Raw genomic sequence first — 11,711 nt, forward strand, 5'->3', positions numbered from 1 at the left:
TGGAATTGCCCCAGCGCAGATGCAGGACCCTGCACTTGGAAGATGCAAGACCTTGCACTTGGCCTTGTTGAACTTCATGAAGTTCTCACAGGCCCACCTTTCAAGCCTGTGACGGTCCCTCTGAATGGCATCATTCTCCCAGTCCCTGTTTTTGCTTTCTGGGGCTTGGGTTACCTGACCTTTTCCAGAAAAAATAATAATCCTAATAAGCAAAATGTGTACTACAAACAAGTTAGCTGATAGATCTGTCTGTAAAGGAATTCTCTGCCATCAATTTGTGTCTCTGTTGTTTACTTGTTATCTCCCTGTTCTCTGGACCATCATCTGTGATAATTAATTTGTTCTGTGTTCCAGATTATACAGAAAAAAATCTCCTCTGGAAAATATTCTTGCATTATTACGTATCTACACACTGTCTTGCTCACAGTTGGAGTATTAAGAACAAAAACAAAGGGGACTTTTTCATCATTTCTGTCTCTGGCTACTAACCAGGCAGCTCTGCTTTATACACAGTGTTTGTTAGGTCACTTGAAATAGACTTGAACAAAACCTCTACTTGTAGTGTAAGTTCTTCACACTAAGCTTCATAGCTTTTGCTAGTTCAGAACAACTAAACTATGGTTGACTTTGCTAAAGAGATGTATAAGCAATGAGGATATGTGGACACAATCCTAAGGAGTATTCAGTAATGTCTTTAGGGCAAAAATTAGAAGAACATGCAAGGTTGAAGCCGAACTGTCCAGTCTATGAGCCTTCCATCAGGGTTTAAATGTATGTTCCTTAGCACCAATTAAATAAGACTGCATACTTTAAGTAAGAAAGTAAACAGCAAGTGAGAGACTGTGAAAAAGGCTGATTCTAAGAGGCTCATTTTAGTGAATTAAATAGCTCTATCTGAAAATAATTCAAAATTTGGACTAATAGGAATTGGAGAACATATATCCTCAGAGAGTGTATGTTGAAATTTAGGAAGCCTAAAGCAGTTTTTAGCATGTTAATATCAGACTTAAAAGGTATTAAAAGTATAAAAACCCTTTAGATGACTTCTCCTTGCTAAATGTCTTCTTTTTCTGAAGTATCTGGTAACAGGTCTGGTTTTCAGCTCATTATCTGTTCAGTTTTCTGTAAAAATCAGGCCAGAGTGTTGTTTTATGTGTTACAGTCTCTCTAGGACAAATGCAGGCCATGATGAAAGCATGATTGTAAAATATTTGAAATTTACTTTTAGTATGTCCTTACAAGTCAATCCCAGGAGACAGGATGTCACAGATACACAGTGCACCAGACAGCAGACTATCTGTAGTTTCTATCATTTCAGATCCAAGATACCTGGGCACAAGAAGGTGTGATCAATAATCCAGTCAGCATCAGTTTAGAATTGTTGAAAAGTCTCAGATGTAAAGTATTTTGAATATTTTCAACTTGACAAAGTAGAAAACACAAATATTTTGTACTCTGGTAAACTTTCAACATATTTTAATTAATGATGTATTACTAAGTGATAACTCAAAAAATATTCAGGGAAGGAACACAGTGCTTAGGCTGGATTGATTAATTCAATTGACACTACAGAAGCAATTTAAAAAATAATAAATTGACTGTCTCTGACAGACTAGTTTCCACCCTCGAGTCAATTTTATGGGAAGACTACATATATTATTTCAAAAGGAAGGATTTTCTGTGCTACCATAAGATACAATCCTCCAGGGAAAAAGAATGAAAAAAAATCAAAACAGAAAATATATTGCAGATAAGTGTATGTGTTGTATATCTTTCTATCTTTCTGTATATTCCACTCTGAGAGTGGAATACAAAGTACTCTAAAAGCAACTTTGAGTAGTAAATATTTTTTTTCTCTGCTGACCTGTGTTGAGCTTGCCCAAGATTTATGATCAAATAATGCATTTTTCAGAATCAATAGTTTGCTGGTCATAAAGGATTTCCTTAGGCCTGTATAGCTAGGAGGCTGCCTGAAGATGCTGTACATATTCCTGCTCTACAGTAAAGGGCCATGGGGGGTTTTATCATAAGGTCAATTACTTATGGGTGAATGGAGTTTTCAGGTCTTTTGCACAATTACTTTGGTCATCATTTTCTGTAACCAGGAAGGAAATAGAACTCAAAATGTCTCAGTAAGCTTATTCAATGTTAGGCTAAAATTCCTATTATAAATCATTGTAACTCTACTTCAAGAAAGTGGTGTTGATTTATGTCAGCTGAGTATACACAGGTAGATGTTTTGTTGTTGTTGTTGTTTGTTTGTTTGTTTTTGGTCTCCTTACTCTTACTTTTCAGATACTGTGTTTTATATATAGCATTTCTTATTAACTTTGGAATTTGTTTAAGAGTTTAGAGTTCCCATAGAAAATTTTACTGCTAGACTGTGCAGCTATTTGCTTCTTGCTATTAATTAGCCAAACAGGGTTTCCCCAAGGGGAACTGTGATGAATAACCTTTTCCACCCTTACCCAAATAAAATGCTTTTTAAGGAGACGTTGTCTGGGCCACTCAAGAGCATTAGCACAAGTTATCTACTAAGTATCTATTATATGCTTTCTGAGGTGAACTTTAAAATACGTCAAGCAGCTAATTCCTGCTGAAATGATGTTGTATCTTAGTACTTTTTACAAAATCTCATTAATTCATTAAGAAATTCATACCTCACTGTGAAAAGCATACTATCACTAAAGAATCCAAATTTAATATTATGGGGGATCCAGTACAGCTCTCCGTAATATATTGACTTCAGTTGTACTGAAGGGTTGATGAAACGGTTACCAGAAGGAAATAAAACATTAGGAGAAACAATAAAATGGATAAACAATGAATTAATCCAGAGAAAAAGAAGCTAAACTGAAATCTAAACAATAAGAAAAAAAAAATCACTTAATCATTTGATTAAATGAGAATTCAATGGATGAATGAACTTGTTATTGTCTCCTGAGATGGTATAATATATGTGTAGAGTAGACTTCCTCAGAAGGTAACAAAACGCAGGCTTTGCATTTACAGACCTTTAACATGCTAATATATGTCTGCTTTCCCAGACATAGATTTTAATATATTCACAAAGAGAAATATTTCTCTGGCTCAGCCATTTTCAAGTGTACATCTTCATGAAAGCAGCGTAACATTAATGTCCACAAAAGTCATTGACAAAAGTCAATTCAGCTATAGGGCAGAGATATAGGATTCCCTGAAAAAAAACATCCTACTGTAGTCAGAAACTCATGAGTGCTTGATGTCCTGTCCCCAGCAACTAAAGGACTACATCAAAGAAAGATGTGGATTCCTCGATAATTCCTAATAATTCCCTGTGCTTGCCATTCTTTTCTCCCATATTTATGCTCTGGTCTTTTTATTTTTTTATTTTTTCCTGAGAATTTCTGGCCTAATTACAATTTCTAACTGATCTCTTCTAAAGATCAACATTGTTTCTTTACAGGAGATAGTATTGTAAGACTGTCCAAATTAGTTATACAGATTTTTAATTTTTTTCTACCTTGACTATGCAAGATTATGTAGTGGAGTGTTTTCTACTCATTACTACATGTTACTTAGTTTTGAATGGATATTCTTCCTTCACATAATCTTTAGAAACTTAAAAATGCTTTCTTACTTGCCATTTTTTCAGTACTCACCTGGTCACATGCATTCCCTATGAGTCACTTTGTCACATATAAATGTGTACTATGATACAGAGACATTTAATGCATTTTTTTGCCTCTGTCTTCAACACCAGTGATGAGTTCTAGGACCCCAGCTGTCCTGAGTTGGAGGACCATGACTGCAGGAATGATAAACCTCCAGTTAACCCTGAACTTGTACAAGATGTGCTACTCTACCTGGATGCATGTAAATCCATGGGACCTGAAGGGATTCATCCCAGAGTACTCAGAGAGCTGGCTGATGTCATCAAGGGACTTCTCTCAATTATTTTTCAAGTGTCTTGGAAATCCAGAGAGGTCCCAGATGACTGGAAGCTGGATAACATGCTTTGAGTTTTCAAGAAGCGCAAGAAAGAAGATCTAGGCAATTACAGGCCTGTCAGTCTCACTTCAGTGCTTTGTAAAATTATGGGGAAGGTGATTCTGGGAGTTATTGAAAAACACACGAAGGACAACACAGTCATTGGTCAGAGCCAACAAGGGTTCACCAAAGTAAGGTCATGTCTAACAAACTTAATTTCCTTCTACCACAAGATCAACCAGACAGTTGACCAAAAGAAGCCAGTCGATGTAATCTTTCTGGATTTCAATAAAGCTTTCAATATTGTATCTCACAGTATCCTTATGGACAAAATGACCAGAATACAGTTAGATAAAAGCATAATAGTGTGGTGGTTTTTAGTGCTGGGCAGCTAAACCCCACAACCGCTCTCTCACTCCCCCTCTTTTTAGATGAGGAGGGGGAGAAGTAAAGCAAAGAACAACTCACGGGTTGAGATAAGGATAATTTAATTAAAGGGAAATAATAATAATAATAATTAAAGAAAGATTATTATGAACTAGACAATTTAACTAAATGGAAATAAAAACAGAAAGGGGAAAAGGGGAGGGGAAGGGAAAAAAAGGAAGGAATACAAACAAATAAAACAAATGAAGGCTATGTGGAAGTGTAGAGGAAAGAAATTACTCTCTACTTCCCACAAATGAGCGATGATTGACCACGTCCTTGAAGCAGGGCCTCAACGCACGTAGCCGGTGTTCGGGAGGAGGACCGACGTTTTCACAACGAGAGTCCACCCCTCCTCTCTTCTTCCTGTTTTCACTTTTTATTGCTGAGTGTGACATCACATGGTATGGAATATCCCTTTGGTTGGTTTAGGTCAGCTGCCCTAGTGATGTTTCTCTCCTCACTTTTTGCCCACCCCCTAGGAGGGTTAGAGGGAGGCCCGATGCTGTGCCACTGCTGCTCAGCAGTAGACACAACACTAGTGTGATAACACTGCTGTTCCAGCTACAAGTGCAGAGCACAGCACTGTATGGGCTGCTGCCGGGAAAGTTAACATTCCAGCCAGACCCAGTACAAATAGGATGGATGAACAATTGGCCAATGGGTCAGGCCCAGAGGGCTCTTGTAAATAGTGTTATATCAGGCTGCCAACTTGTAAGTAATGGGGTTCCCCAGGGCTCCATTTAGGACCAGTCCTCTTCAATGTTTTCTTAAATAATTTGGATGAAGAACTTGAAGGGTTTTTAAGCAAGTTCATGCGTGATACTTAATTGGATGGAGCTGTTGACTCCATCGAGGGTGGTGGGTCCTTGCAGAGATACCTGGTCAAAATGGAGAGCAGGGCAATCACCAACAGTATGAAGTTTAAGAAGAGCAAGTGCTGGATTCTGCACCTGTAAAAGGGTAACCCTGGCTATATGTACAAACTGGAGAATGAGATGCTGGAGAGCAGACATGCAGAAAGCGATCTGGGGGTTTTGGTTGACAGCAAGCTGAACCAGGAGTATGCCTTAGCAGCCAGGACAGCCAACTGTATCCTGGGGTGCATCAAACACGGCATTGCTAGCCGGTCAAGGGAAGAGATTGTCACACTCTACTCTGTGCTGGTGAGGCCTCACCTTGAGCACTGTGTGCAGTTTTGGATGCCACAGCACAAGAAAGATAGAAAATTTTGTTAGAGAGCACCCAAAGGAGGGCTGGAAAGATGGTGAAGGGTCTAGAGGGGAAGAAGTGGGGAGCATCTGATGTCACTTGGATCATTCAGCCTGGAGAAGAGGATGCTGAGGGGAGGCCTCATCATGGTATACAACTTCCTCACAAGGGGAGCAGAGGGGCAGGTGCTGAGCTCTGCTCTCTGGTGACCAGCAATAGGACCTGAGGGAATGAGATGGAGGTTCAGGCTGGATAACAGGAAAAGGTTTTTCACCAAGAGGATGGTTGGGCACTGGAAGAGGCTCCCCAGGAAGCAGTAACTGCACTGAGCCTGCCAGAGTTCAAGAAGCGTTTGGACAACACTCTCAGACACATAATCTGATTTATGTATTTATTTATTTATTTGTGTATTGGGTGGTACTTTGGGGATCTGGGAGTTGCACTTGATGATCCCTGTGGGTCCCTTCTAACTCAGATATTGTATGATTCTCATATATATATATCAGAGATAAATAATATCAGATATATATTTATCAGATATAAATAAAATAAATAAAGAGCCTTAAATAAAAAACAATTTCATCTGATTTATTTTTAATCATCTCATTATTGTACAGTTTTGTTTGTCTTGCAGACTCTGAATTCCCAGTATAATCAAGTCAGGGGTTTAATGAATGAAGAATGGACCATTATAAATTATCTTTGAAATTGGCCTTCTAAAATAAACTACTGAATATTATTGAAATTAACAGTTCTACTCAGGACTAAAATTTACCAGGTAAAGAATACTTTTAAACTTCTCAAGTTTGTCTTTTTCTCTAATTTGCACTTCTATAGATAGTACCATGATGCCACATCATTTCACAATTCTTATATTTCTTCTTTGTATTTTTATTTGTTTCTTAGTGTGTTCATCTTCCTTTCAGAGAAAGTCATAGTGTTTATAGGAAGAAGAAGAAAGAGGGATGGAGACTCTTCTTTCCAGGCCTGGTCACTGTTTTCCCCTTGGAGCTGTCTTTGTTCTATTCCATTTGCACTTGTGAAGTTCATTTTTTCCCCTTTCCAGATGGTCTTCTACATCACATGATGTATGAATCACATTTACAGTTGCAGCTATATGTGTACCAAGTATCCAGGTAGCTAGCGGTTATGTATTAAAGCTTTGAGTGTTATTAGCAACTTTAATTAACAGCATGTGAATCATGTACTCACATGTCATCTCTTTATGACCAGTTAGCTGAAACACTTAGCTATATTGCAAACTAACAGCTCCTCAGAGTACACAGTATTCAAAACATTTCTAATTTGTGAAACAACTTCTATAGAGCTATAATTAAATATTGGTGAGATACATTTCCATCATCAACTAACAACTAGCAAACTGTCCATTCGACCTAATCTTTTAGGTCGATACTAATCTTTTAGGTCGAATGGACAGTTTACTAGTTGTTAGTTGATTTAAATGGAAGATGGCTGTAATGTTTATTTACATGGACACTGATGTAGTTCAAATGGGTGTTGAGCTGAGCTCTTTTAAACAATTTCATCTGAGCAAACATGAACAATTTTTCAGTAATGCAGACAGCTGAGGCATAGTGAGATTATTTTCCTTAAAGAAAAAACAATTAATGACATCACTAAAATAAACATTTTTCTGGAATTTCTGACACAAAGCGTCTTTTAGGTCCTATTGTATTTTCTTATGTTGATACTGTTTTTCCTCAAAGCTTTGCTAAGATTAATAAAATAAATCAGACATTTCTGTATTACACAGATTCACAGAAAGCTTTGTAAACCCACATATTACCACCTTTCCTTCATTAAATTACTTGGACTATGTTAAAAGCAAATATGAGAGTAATTAAAAAAAAAAAAAAAAAAGATCATAAAGTAATGTAAGTCCCCTTGTAACTTAAAATATCTGATTGTGGAACTGAAAAATTCTAGAAAACTTTGGGTGGTCCCTCTGCTGATATACGTGATTAAGTGCCCTTAGATTCTGCATAAATGTAAGCAGCCAGTAATATTAAGTCCTGCAGGCATCTCATGCCTTTTTGTGGGAAACTCAGTGAGGTGGGGTCAGGGAGCCTGGGGATTGAGGCTGACTTCAGTTTCTCATGTTGACTCTCACTGATGGGAAGGGGAAGGTCTGTGAGCTGTTGGGTGGAGGATGGCTTCCCCAGGCCCTGCTGACCCAGCTGCTCTGGGGAGATTTAAGCCTGAGTTATGCAATGGATTTTCCCTGCATCTGTCCTGGGACTTCTCCTCTGCCCCAGTTTCATACCCTTTATCTTTTCTCATGAGAGTCATTCCTTACTCTTTCTGGGACTGATCCCAGAAGTTCTGGAATGACAAGAAATCATGGAAGAGAGTTTCACTAATTTTAGTAGGCTTGGGAAAAGTTCCTTAGGAAATCAAACAGAATAAGCCTGAGTTTACTATAAACTCAAATCACTTATTTGACTAACAGCTCTTATTAACATAGGAAACACCTGAGAGCTCACTCATTACTTTCTCTAGTCAACCTACATATCTCTTCAGATTCATTAATCCAAATACCTATTTAATATTTTCTTCTTCTTTTTTTTTTTTTTTTTAAATAGAACTTTCTGATGCTAATTAACATATTTCCATAAACATTAATAAATTATCTCTAACAGGAATTTACTATCCTTATTAATGCAAAGGAAAACTGAATAACAGAACCATTCCTTCAAGGTTAGGTTGTAACCACAGCCAGGAACTCCTGTATCCCAGCCCTAAACCATTACGGATATCATAAAACAGCTTCTGTTTTTTTCACAGCAGTGGTTGCCATTTTATCACGTTCTTCTGAGCAAATTTTGAGGCCTGTGTATTCTGCTTATTTTATTGCTTGTTCCTTTTCATGCCCTTTGCATCATCCCCCAGAAAATCCTAAAGAGAAAGAGGATGAAGTCTTATTTCACATTGAATTTAGTAGGAATATTATTTTGATCAACTTCACAGTGTTAGAATTTAACTTCATATATTCTTGAGTATTTCTGGCAACCAGTGAGATATTTTAGTAAATGGAAAGCATGTTAATTACTTCACCATAAGATCTTTTCAATTATTTTGTGGAGTTATATTTTGTCTTTATGCTCTTACAAGTATATGTGTTTAGATAGCCAAAAAGTAAAAATTCCTAGTGATCACACCGTCTGCATTGCATTGTCTGCTATTCTCTCAAATACACACACTCATTTATGTATGTATTTCTGTCAAATTTGTACAAAAAAAAAAAAAAATTTACCCTTTAGAGATCTCTTAAAACGTTTGTTGTTGTTGTTTTTGTTTCCTGTGTATGAATACTGATGTAAAACTAGCCTGCAGAAATTGATCTGATTTTTCTTCTTGCTGTGGTTATTACTCTCTTGCCCAAAGAGGTTTGGCTGAACTTCCCAACCTGACAAGACACGTACTTAAGTAGCACCTAGCTGTACCTTGTATTTTGATGAGGAAGAAGATGACAGTTATTTCCCATCAGCACATTTCTCCACTGTGGAGGGCAGGGGGACCAAGTATTGACATCTTGGATAGTTTGTCAGTGCCTGATGAGGCTGATATTTCCAAAGACAGTTGGTACCTGTGCTACAATACAGCTACTTTCCTCTGTCCACATGTGTCTTCCAGGGGCCTAGTAGGTCAGAGCTCCTGGAAGTCACACTGCCTACACAGCAGGCACTTCTCATAGCCCCTGGAGATGAGGGGTTCATTGTGATGTTGACCATGTGGTGACCATGGATCCTGTCCATGGATAACAATACTATCAAATAATTCTTCGTTCTGTGATTTTCAATATAGTGATAAAGGGTAATGCTTTCACAGTGACATTTGTTACTAAGCAAATGTGCTATGCACAAGCTGTTTCTGGATGTGTAGTCTTCATCACTGTGCTTTGAAGAACCTTTATTATTTCACTTGTCCATTAGCTGAAACGGGAATAAAAGAAATTATATGTAAATGTTCAGTAAACACTGGGAATCTCTTTGTGCCTGACCAATTCACTCTGGTGGAATACCTGCCCACTGTGGTTTTATTCTCTGGCAGCTGCAGATCTCATCTGACTTTGCTGACAACACTGATCCCTCTGAAACAGAGCACTATCCTTAATAACACAGATATAATCTTTTTGTTTTGTTTTCTTCATTTTTTTCCCTCCTCATATAACCCACAGGGAGCTAGAAGTGGGGTCCCAGAAACAAAGGGAATGGACTTAGCATTCGTTAGGTGTGATTGTCTCTCTCCTGACAGAAGTGTTTGATCTTCTTCAAAAGGCAGCTCCAAACATAGGAAAGGTTAAGGTAAGAGTAGTAACCAAAACTAGGGAAGAATAAGAGGGTGTGGACATATGTGCACAGTCATTTCTGTAGTATTTATCATTTCATGCCCATTAACAAATTCATTCTCAGAACACCCGCACAGATTAGCAGGTATTTATCTGTATGTGGAAGAAATAGGGAGAAAAAATGAAAGAAATAATGAGTCAATTCTTAGAAAATTCCTAAAGGACCAAATGTTTGTTGTTACTTATCCATCTCATCAGAGACAGGTCTATCTTCCTCATGATGTAATAAAACTCCGTGCACAATGAGACCTTCCCTGACTCCAAGCCCACAAAGCTATACCTTGCCTATGAGTCATTACTCCAAAATGAAAATGATATCTATCTATTTCAGTTTTTATTTACAAAGAAATAGTGGAACTTAACTGGGAAGTAAATGTTATTTAAACTGGGGCACAAAATAATTAAATTAATTGAACTGTGAGCCATTCCAATGCTTTAAAAGGTGAGCTGTAGCAAATAACATCTCCATATTCAGAGCCATTTATTAATGAATAGTTGTGATTAACTGATTATATTTGCTCCAAGTTCAGGCTTTATCAAGAAAGAAATATTTAATTAGATAAAGACCTATAACAAGAGGAGTTTGAGAAGAAAAAAAAAACATATTCTGCTCTTATAATTAGCAGAAATTCTGCTTCAGTGTCTGAATCCTACTGTGAACTTAACAGCATTTCAAAGTGCTGTGGAGAACTGGTTATCTGAGAGAACAGATCTGTCAAGGAAACATGATTTGATCAGAATATGTAGATATTATAAAATCCAAACACATCTCAAAGAAATATCATCTTGGGTGTTAAAAAAAAAAAAAAAAAAAAAAGTGGATAGAGAGATGAGTGTAGAATTTCTGGTCAAACTAAGAGGACCCACTGCAAAATTCTATTGGTTGATAGAATTACTACCTGTTTAGTAAGCAGGAAAGTGAGGAAGAGAGGCTTGAATTTTTCTCTCTTGCATCCCAGATAATTACCTTTACCCTAGGCATACTTTTCCCCACTTTGAAATGGTTTGATTTCATAACAACATGGAAATGGAACATATTTTTTTTTTTTGCAATCTCAAAATATTTCAGAGGTCAGACAGTTCATTCCCTACTTAGCCCTGTTGTTCCTATGTCTTAATCAAGCTCTGTTCATTAATATAATCCATCCAGAAGTAATGCACGTAGAAAGAGCCAGCAAGCACATTCAGTAAAAAGGTAAACAAGCTAATTGCCCTGTGAAGTGATCAGCCTAGTCTTTTACTGAACAACATATAAATAAACCCTAACTTACCTACATAACATGTATATACTATCTTCTGTATTTAGATATGAAGAGTTTTGTAAGCATTAAGCTTTAATTCAGGAAGCCATTTAAGAGCATGCTTAAACTGCTATTCTGAAAAGGGCTTAACTGAAACACTTGTTTAAGTGTTTTCCTAATTAAGGACTAATTGATAGAACCTCCTGACTACTCTGTGAAGGGATATTTTTCAGATGGGAAAATGGAAGGCAGACTAGCTGTTTTGCCAAGGATTGCACAGAGTGAGAGAGAGTGCAAAGATTTGAGCATGTATCACCTTTCTCCAGACAGACACTGTTTTTCTAAGATCTGTGCAGTCTTATTTCATGTATTTATACTATTTACACACACTAACTCGTAGAGCTGCATCACAGATGTTAAAGTCAGGAAGTGTGGTAGACTACAAGGATACAAGCTGACAACTTTTGAAATGTTCTGTAACACCTTTTTATGGG

At 37.3% G+C, this 11,711-nt stretch overlaps 1 long non-coding RNA gene across 1 annotated transcript; it reads right to left on the reverse strand.

The window, feature by feature from the left end:
- Window positions 1-6,226: 6,226 nt before the first annotated feature.
- Window positions 6,227-11,345, reverse strand: LOC106017526 (uncharacterized). Its single transcript, XR_002402796.4, has 3 exons — window positions 11,248-11,345; window positions 9,650-9,718; window positions 6,227-9,560 (listed from the first exon to the last, which is right to left on the reverse strand). It is a non-coding gene; the product is annotated as an uncharacterized lncRNA (long non-coding RNA).
- Window positions 11,346-11,711: the final 366 nt, after the last annotated feature.

This window comes from Anas platyrhynchos, chromosome 1, assembly GCF_047663525.1.
Source record: "Anas platyrhynchos isolate ZD024472 breed Pekin duck chromosome 1, IASCAAS_PekinDuck_T2T, whole genome shotgun sequence".
Lineage (NCBI taxonomy): Eukaryota > Metazoa > Chordata > Aves > Anseriformes > Anatidae > Anas > Anas platyrhynchos.